Source organism: Procambarus clarkii, chromosome 77, assembly GCF_040958095.1.
Source record: "Procambarus clarkii isolate CNS0578487 chromosome 77, FALCON_Pclarkii_2.0, whole genome shotgun sequence".
Classification (NCBI taxonomy): Eukaryota; Metazoa; Arthropoda; class Malacostraca; order Decapoda; family Cambaridae; genus Procambarus; species Procambarus clarkii.
In genome coordinates, this window is record NC_091226.1 from 13830642 (window position 1) to 13840641 (window position 10000).

The window sequence follows — 10000 nt, forward strand, 5'->3', positions numbered from 1 at the left end:
GGCGGAAACACATGAGGGGGCAGAATTTCTTTCACCCCTGATGCGCCTTTTCACGTAGTAGTGAATAGGTACCTGGGAGTTAGACAGCTGCTACGGGCTGCTTCCTGGGTGTGGGTGTGTGTGTTAGAAATATATTTAGTAAATATAATAGAAGAACAATAGTTTGGTTAGAAAGGCGGGGTCCAAGAGCTAATAGCTAGATTCTGAAGATACAAATAGCAAATACACACACACTCTCACAAGTTGATTGACGGTTGAGAGGCGGGACCAAAGAGCCAGAGCTCAACCCCCGCAAGCACAATTAGGTGAGTACACACACACACACACACACACACACACACACACACACACACACACACACACACACACACACACACACACACACACACACACACACACACGTTTGCACGCTGAGTGCATTCAGGAACTATTTTTTTTTTATTTAAAGTAGAATTATGTATAATTTATTCCCCTAATATAATTTTTCCATCATAACTATTGTTCTGATTGTTTTTATTTATGATTGTTATAATTTGTGGTTATAATTTGCGATTGGCACAATTATTCTCTCCTTCATATGTAAGCGTATTACATATACGCTTTATCAGTCTCCGTGGTGTAGTGGTAAGACACTCGCCTGGCGTTCCGCGAGCGCTATGTCATGGGTTCGTATCCTGGCCGGGGAGGATTTACTGGGCGCAATTCCTTAACTGTAGCCTCTGTTTAACGCAACAGTAAAATGTGTACTTGGATGAAAAAACGATTCTTCGCGGCAGGGGATCGTATTCCAGGGACCATAGGATTAAGGACTTGCCCGAAACGCTACGCGTACTAGTGGCTGTACAAGAATGTAACAACTCTTCTATATATCTCAAATATAGTGAAGGCGATATGCAATAATTTCTCTTAAACTGTAATATATTACACCAGCTAATCGAACCATCGGCAATAGTTTGTGCTGAGCAAACTATACATTGTTGCAAGTGAGGTATTTGTCACCCAAATGTCGTAGAGGTGAACAAATCCACAAGGGCCGTGACGAGGATTCGAACCTGCGTCCGAGAGCATCCCAGACGCTGTCTTAATCGACTGAGCTACGACGTAGTAGTCTGAATTTGGCGCCCTTTTCCGTGTGGTTTTGGTAACGGGGTTAGGGGCTGTGTGAGTTTTAGTAACGGGGGCTTAGGGGCTATGTAAGTGTCTTAGTAACGGGGGCTAGGGGTTATGTGAGTATCTTAGTAACGGGGGCTAGGGGCTATGTAAGTGTCTTAGTAACGGGGGCTAGGGGCTATGTGAGTGTCTTAGTAACGGGGGCTATGTGAATATCTTATTAATGGGGGCTAGGGGCTGTATGAGTATCTTAGTAACGGGGGCTAGGGGCTATGTGAGTGTCTTAGTAACGGGGGCTAGGGGCTATGTGTCTTAGTAACGGGGGCTAGGGGCTATGTGAGTGTCTTAGTAACGGGGGGCTAGGGGCTATGCGAGTGTCTTAGTAACGGGGGCTAAGGGCTATGTGAGTATCTTAGTAATGGGGGCTGGGGGCTATGTGAGTGCCTTAATAACGAGGGCCAGGGGCTATGTGAGTATCTTAGTAACGGGGGCTGGGGGCTATGCGAGTGTCTTAGTAACGGGGGCTGGGGGATATGTGAGTATCTTAGTAACGGGGGCTAGGGGCTATGTGAGTGCCTTAATAACGAGGGCTAGCAGCCATGATATCCGTTAATATCTTTAAATTCAAATTCAACCAACCAAGTCGGACTGTATTTGAAAGAGCCAATCACGGCTCGCCAAACTTGAGCTCGGCCAATAGGAGCTTGCCAAGAGGTGCCAATTCAGGGAGGGGGGTATATTGGGGTAGCTAGAGCGCAGTTCTAGAGTACATATAAGCCGCTAAGTACATGGAGTGGACGGTAGAGTCCTGGGTACATTCATTGTGGAGGAATTGTGGTATCAATCGTTATATGTGCGGTGTTTTTACTAATTGCAGGATCGAGCTATTAGCTCTTGGACCCCGCCTTTCTAACCAATCCATTTTCCCCCTCTATTATATCTACTGCATGCGTAATTGCTTCGTGAATGTGGCTCCAGGTTCGTAAGTGCTTGCGTAACTGCTTCGTGAATCTGGCCCCAGGATCGTCAGTGCTTGCGTAACTGCTTCGTGTATCTGGCTCCAGGTTTGTAAGTGCTTGCGTAACTGCTTCGTGTATCTGGCTCCAGGTGTGTAAGTGCTTGCGTAACTGCTTCGTGAATCCGGCTCCAGGTTCGTAAGTGCTTGCGTAACTGCTTCGTGTATCTGGCTCCAGGTTTGTAAGTGCTTGCGTAACTGCTTCGTGAATCTATCCCCAGGATCGTCAGTGCTTGCGTAACTGCTTCGTGAATCTATCCCCAGGATCGTCAGTGATTGCGTAACTGCTTCGTGAATCTGGCCCCAGGAGCGTCAGTGCTTGCGTAACTGCTTCGTGAATATGGCCCCAGGATCGTAAGTGCTTGCGTAACTGCTTCGTGAATATGGCCCCAGGAGCGTCAGTGCTTGCGTAACTACTTCGTGAATCTGGCCCCAGGATCGTCAGTGCTTGCGTAACTGCTTCGTGAATCTGGCCCCAGGTTCCATTTAGTCTGTAATGAACCAATTGAATAGCATCAGTTACTATCATTAACTGGGGAAATAACCTCATTAATTCACACCTCATAACCTTTCCAATTATTTTTATTATAATTATTTTTATTATAATTATTTTTATTATAATTATTTTTATTATAATTATTTTTATTATAATTATTTTTATTATTATTTTAGGGCAGGAAGTTATTCATATTCAACTCACGAGTCTATAATCAATCAGCGGGTCTACAATCACTCAATCCTTTACAATCACTCATGGTTAGGAATGGCTGATGGGATATTGTAATTGAAATTGAAACTGCCCTAAAATCTTGAGGGGAAAAACGTACATTTTGATCTAGTGAATCTGTCTCGTGATAGAGTTGGGGGGGGGGGAGGGGGGAAGATGTTGGTCACTGGTTCGAGTCCTCTCAGTGCTCTAAAGATGATTTTCTTATTTGTTTTCTTGTTTAAAGTCAAACTGTTTCCGTCTTGTCTTAATTAATTATTTACCTTTGTGTCTCCCATACAGGTAGGTAATGGGGCAGTGACACCTGTAGCTACTCACCTAATTCAAGGTAATGTTCCTCCTTCATTCGTTCATAATGTCTTCTATCTTGAGGTTATCTTGAGATGATTTCGGGGCTTTAGTGTCCCCGCGGCCCGGTCCTCGACCAGGCCTCCACCCCCAGGAAGCAGCCCGTGACAGCTGACTAACACCCAGGTACCTATTTACTGCTAGGTAACAGGGGCATAGGGTGAAAGAAACTTTGCCCATGGTTTCTCGCCGGCGCCTGGGATCGAACCCAGGACCACAGGATCACAAGTCCAGTGTGCTGTCCGCTCGGCCGACCGGCTCCCCTAATGTCAGTTTCAAACGCAAGATTCATTGGTAATTAGACAAATGAGGTTTGTAACAACTACGAATTAAACAATGAACAAAGGTAAGAACACAAACAGGAAACTATTGAAAATGTTAGCTAACGTAGCAGTAAAATAGGTACCTGGGAGTTAGTCAGCTGTCACGGGCTGCTTCCTGGGGGTGGAGGCCTGGTCTAGGACCGGGCCGCGGGGACACTAAAGCCCCGAAATTATCTCAAGATAACCTCAAGATAACCTGACGTAGATACTGTGGTGAATTTCAGATATTTATAATTAGTGAATTAATTATATTTGAAATATATTATATATAGAAAACGTACTGTATTTACGAAATATACTTTATTTAAATAGCTTTTTCTACTAGAGTAGCCTCAAATGATACAGCGTCCCGTAATACAATACAATGCAATAATAGAATAGCCTGAAAATAAAAAATGGGGGAGCCTCGTAGCCTGGTGGATAGCGCGCAGGACTCGTAATTCTGTGGCGCGGGTTCGATTCCCGCACGAGGCAGAAACAAATGGGCAAAGTTTCTTTCACCCTGAATGCCCCTGTTACCTAGCAGTAAATAGGTACCTGGGTGTTAGTCAGCTGTCACGGGCTGCTTCCTGGGGGTGGAGGCCTGGTCGAGGACCGGGCCGCGGGGACACTAAAAGCCCCGAAATCATCTCAAGATAACCTCAAGATTACTCATACAGTTGAAAATTTCGATAACATTGTTACAATGACAAGACAGTTATCAAAATTCTTCGGGTAATTATCCCTTGTAAACAAGTTGTGTTTACAGCAGTTAAACAAGTCAAACAATTGGAACTGATGAATTTGAGTACTAATCACCCTGTCAGCAATTTCGTATTAGCAAATCAAACAATTAATCAAGTCTTACGGGAATATAATAAACAAATCAGTGTTGTAATTTTTTTCTGTGGATATCTGAGATATAGAAAATCTATCCCTTGAAAATGCAGAAAAAGTTATACAAATATTGGTTTGTAAAATTACGTTAAAAAATATGAAAAGTAGTAATGATGATTATTGGGGAGACCCGGGCACTACCGGGTACTCATCTTTTGGAAACGATCAGTCACAATAACCTTCCTGAAGATATGACTAAACCACACACCAGAAGATGTATATGTATATGTATATCAAAAATGTATATTTTGCACCTTCAAAATGTATCTGTTTTTGAATTAACATTTCCATGGCATTTGCACCTCTTCCTCTTCATTTCCACCTCTCTCTCTCTCTCTCTCTCTCTCTCTCTCTCTCTCTCTCTCTCTCTCTCTCTCTCTCTCTCTCTCTCTCTCTCTCTCTCTCTCTCTCTCTCTCTCTCTCTCTGAAGTTGCCAATCACTGGAGTACTTCGTCAGCACTTAAGAAAGGAAACAGGAAATATGCATTAAAATTATCCTCTAATGACGTGATACAGCTTTTAAGGAATATTACCTAAAGCATTATCGTTTTCTCTGGTTTCTGGAGTATCGTTTTGTTATAAATATATCATTGATTGTGTTATATTGATTGATTGTCAATCAATCAAAGCTAGATTGATATCTGTGATTGGGTCCTGTCTAATGAGTGAAGCATTTCAGTGCTGGGAGAGAGAGAGAGAGACAGAGAGAGAAAGAGAGAGAGAGAGAGAGAGAGAGAGAGAGAGAGAGAGAGAGAGAGAGAGAGAGAGAGAGAGAGAGAGAGAGAGAGACAGAGAGACAGAGAGAGAATGTCTCTGTGACATCAAGTCTACTTGTATTTTCTCTCTCTCTCTCTGTCTCTCTCTCTCTCTCTCTCTCTCTCTCTCTCTGTCTCTCTCTCTCTCTGTCTCTCTCTCTCTCTGTCTCTCTCTCTCTCTCTCTCTGTCTCTCTCTGTCTCTGTCTCTCTCCCCCCCTCTCTCTCTCTCTCTCTCTCTCTCTCTCTCTCTCTCTCTCTCTCTCTCTCTCTCTCTCTCTCTCTCTCTCTCTCTCTCTCTCTCTCTCTCTCTCCTCTTCCCTCTCCCTCTCTCGCACGGATAATACAAGGAAGGAATGTAATTACAGACCGTTGTAATCCCTGAAGGAATAATGAGATAGTGAGGGAGGAGAGAGAGAGTTTCTTTGTCCTATAGCAAGCTGGAGACACAGTGTGGTGGAGCTGGAGACACAGTGTGGTAGACCTGGAGACACAGTGTGGTAGACCTGGAGACACAGTGTGGTAGACCTGGAGACACAGTGTGGTAGACCTGGAGACACAGTGTGGTAGACCTGGAGACACAGTGTGGTAGACCTGGAGACACAGTGTGGTAGACCTGGAGACACAGTGTGGTAGACCTGGAGACACAGTGTGGTAGACCTGGAGACAGTGTGGTGGACAGTACACAGCACTCCTCTACAATACCAGGGCTCTACCCCAGCTCCTGGGCCCCACCTCACTGTCAGGTCTGGCCCTGAGTGCCAGCTAGGCACTCCAACCCTGCCATTGGTGTTAATGGCCCTCAGCCTCGCTAGATGTAATTGATATTGGCACCCCTGGCTAGTTCGCTCGTCCCACAGTGCCTTGTATCGTAGGGGTACTTTGAATGGCCCTCAAACCGACGGGAATTATTCTTCTGTGGCCCTAAAGTGTATATTGGGGGCCCCTTTCTGTTTATACTTGTTTCAGCTGTTCGCTGTGATGGGACCCCTAATCTACCACTCTGGGGGCCCCTTACAAGGCTGTTATAATCACCCTTCGATACCAGGGACGTAAGGACCATTGTCACTCGTCGCACGAGGCAATTCCATAGTTCAGTAATTCCTGAAATTCGTCAATATAATCCTATACCTATACGCCCAATCACTTGGGGTGGAGGGTAGAGCGACGGTCTCGCTTCATGCAGGTCGGCGTTCAATCCCCGACCGTCCACAAGTGGTTGGGCACCATTCCTTTCCCCCGTCCCATCCCAAATCCTGACCCCTTCCCAGTTCTATATAGTCGTAATGGCTTGGCGCTTTCCCCCTGATAGTTTCCTTCTTTTAATACGGTTCTTTTAAAGGGTTTGAAGGGAGTGAATTATTAGGGGAAAGCGCCAAGCCATTACGACTTTATTGTCTTTTAAAGGGAGATTTTTGGGTATTAAACATTGGGAAAAATTATGATTATACATGTATGCAGTGCATGTATAATCATAATGTATACATGTAATACCAAATGTATGATATTAACTCCTCAATCATTCTCTTTACTGAATATACAAATGAGCCACAGGGACGTTAGAAAGAACTTTTTCAGTGTCAGAGTAGTTAACGGATGGAATGCACTAGGCAGTGATGTGGTGGAGGCTGACTCCATACACAGTTTCAAATGTAGATATGATAGAGCCCAGTAGGCTCAGGAACCTGTACACCAATTGATTGACAGTTGAGAGGCGGGACCAAAGAGCCAGAGCTCAACCCTCACAAGCACATTTGAGTACACAAAATGTATAACAATACTGTAGAGACGTAGCTTAATTATATTAAAACATAAATAATATTTTATATATATATATATATATATATATATATATATATATATATATATATATATATATATATATATATGTCGTACCTAGTAGCCAGAACGCACTTCTCGGCCTACAATGCAAAGCCCGATTTGCCTAATAAGCCAAGTTTTTCTGAATTAATATATTTTCTCTATTTTTTTCTTATGAAATGATAAAGCTACCCATTTCATTATGTATGAGGTCAATTTTTTTTTATTGGAGTTAAAATTAACGTAGATATATGACCGAACCTAACCAACCCTACCTAACCTAACCTACACTATCTTTATAGGTTAGGTTAGGCTAGGTAGCCGAAAAAGTTAGGTTAGGTCAGGTTAGGTAGGTTAGGTGTTCGAGAAACAATTAATTCATGAAAACTTGGCTTATTAGGCAAATCGGGTCTTGCATAGTAGGCTGAGAAGTGCGTTCTGGCTACTAGGTACGAAATATATATATATATATATATATATATATATATATATATATATATATATATATATATATATATATATATATATATATATATATATATATATATATAATAACGCCATCGTGAAGAATCGGACCTCATACAATTTACAAATAAATTTAAAATCCATTTTTCAAATTCGTAGTTATTTCACAATACAGCATTTGACGAATTGCAATTGGCAAGTGACATTAAACAAGCAATAAACTTGATTGTTTAAACACTTTGTATCACAAAATTGCAACAAATTTCAAGTTAGGTTCCAATTTGTTAGACTATTTAAGAAAAAAATTCCTTCAGTGTGTATATTGTAAATATTTTCTAATTCTAAACAATTATATGTATAAATATATATTAACTATTTTCAGGTTAAAGAAAGGAGTGTAATATGACGATTTGAATTTTAAAACGTATTGTAAAGTTCCGTATAACCGTTGTGTGTGTTAATTGCATACTATGCAAGCCGGTACAGTAAACATTCATATTAGCAGTACAAATGTTGAAATAATTGCTGATATAAATTCAAAAATGGGGGAATTTTACTTGTCCAACCAGCGAGAGTATATGTAATGTTAACATATATATTTTGTACACATACCTGTGTGCTACATGTGTCAACTATGTACCACATGTGTCACCTACATTTGGGTACACGTAGATACAAGTGGTTGGGCACCATTCCTTTCCCACCGTCCCATCCCAAATCCTTATATCCTGACCCCTTCCCAGTGCTATATAGTCGTAATGGCTTGGCGCTTTCACCCTAATAATTCCCTCCCTCACCTAACATGTACTCATTTAAATATATTTACACGGGTCAAGACTTAGCTCCTGGGCCCTGCCTTACAAATTCCCCTCATTTATATCGTCAGGGATAATTTAAACATTGTAATTATAATATATATATATATATATATATATATATATATATATATATATATATATATATATATATATATATATAAACTGTGAGAACGGCTACAGGAACACGCAAGGCATAGATAACTAAGAACTCTAATTTACCCTGCCAGGATTCGAACCCATGACGTCTAGGATCACCCCAAAACGTCACTAGTGAGACGAAAGAGGATAAAGAGAAGGAGGGGGTTGACGGCCCCCCCCCCCTCCCCCCACCCACACAGGGCCAAGAGTGTCCTGGGTGTTGCCGGATGCTGCGGGGTGGGGGGGGGGAGAGAGGGGAGTGGGGGGAGGGGGAGAGGGGGAGAGGGGGGAGTGGGGGGGGAGGGGGAGAGGGGGGAGTGGGGGGGGGGTCTACACCAAAACCCCATTAATGTTCTTCGTGACGTGACTTGCTGGGGGAAGGGGGGGGGATAGGAATGGCTATATCTGGCTGGCTGGCTATATATATCTGGCTGGCTGGCTATATATATCTGGCTGGCTGGCTAATATATCTGGCTGGCTGGCTATATATCTAGCTGGCTAATATATCTGGCTGGCTAAATATATCTGGCTGGCTATATATATCTGGCTGGCTAATATATCTGGCTGGCTATATATATCTGGCTGGCTATATATATCTGGCTGGCTATATATATCTGGCTGGCTATATATATCTGGCTGGCTATATATCTAGCTGGCTGGCTATATATCTGGCTGGCTATATATCTGGCTGGCTGGCTATCTAGCTAGCTGGCTATATATCTAGCTGGCTGGCTATATATCTGGCTGGCTATATATCTGGCTGGCTGGCTATCTAGCTGGCTGGCTATATATCTAGCTGGCTGGCTAATATATCTGGCTGGCTGGCTATATATCTGGCTGGCTGGCTATATATCTGGCTGGCTGGCTATATATCTGGCTGGCTGGCTTAAAATTCATGTTTTTAAAATTCCAAGTAGCACGGGCTATGGTGAGCCCGTAGTAGGTCGTGTTCTCTACGTGATAAAACCACTTGTCTTTCTGCAGTTTTGTTCGTTTGAGCGTCTCAAAGGTGTCTTATGTTGATTGATCGCTTGAGGTACGAGCCTTTTGGGCTTCAAGCATCTTTGAGTTGCATAAATGCACGTTTTTCTCCTCGCAGAGACGAAACACCAGTTTTTTGACGTATTATCTCTCGTTACTGAAGAATAATATATAAGAAGGATTGAAAAAGTTGAAAAGGTACACATTGATTTTTGTATATATATTCAAATACTGTAAATATCTTGTGATTCAGTCTGTGTACTGTCTTGATATCTTTTGTTATAGCCTTGAAAGCTTAATACTTTCCTGTTCTGGCTATCGTGTGCTATCTTGAAAACCCAAGAAGACATACATTTAGCCTATTGTCCACAGGCGAGGAAGTACCTATTCATTCCCAATCTTATTTAAATGTTATTTCCACCAGCTTCGGCAAAGATGCATGGAACAGTGAATCACTGTTCACAAGGAACAGTGAACGACTGAACCACTGAACGACTGAACCATTCAACCATTCACTATCATCCAAAACCGCCATGTAGACGGAATGGTGGTAAGAAATTGCTTCCCCTACACCTCATAGTGAGCGACTATATCCTATAAGACTCCATCTAAATCCTCTCACAGT

General features: G+C 42.5%; 1 protein-coding gene across 4 annotated transcripts in view; it reads left to right on the plus strand.

Moving 5' to 3' along the window:
- Positions 1 to 10000, plus strand: part of LOC123747159 (uncharacterized) — a 471756-nt gene that overhangs the window by 273253 nt on the left and 188503 nt on the right. Inside the window, exon 2 of one of the 4 annotated variants that reach the window (XR_011224893.1) lies at positions 3135 to 3180. The exons of the other annotated variants lie outside the window; for them this stretch is intronic. The gene's annotated coding sequence lies outside the window, so the exon portion shown is untranslated. The remainder of the gene's footprint in view (positions 1 to 3134; positions 3181 to 10000) is intronic. 4 annotated transcript variants of the gene reach the window in all.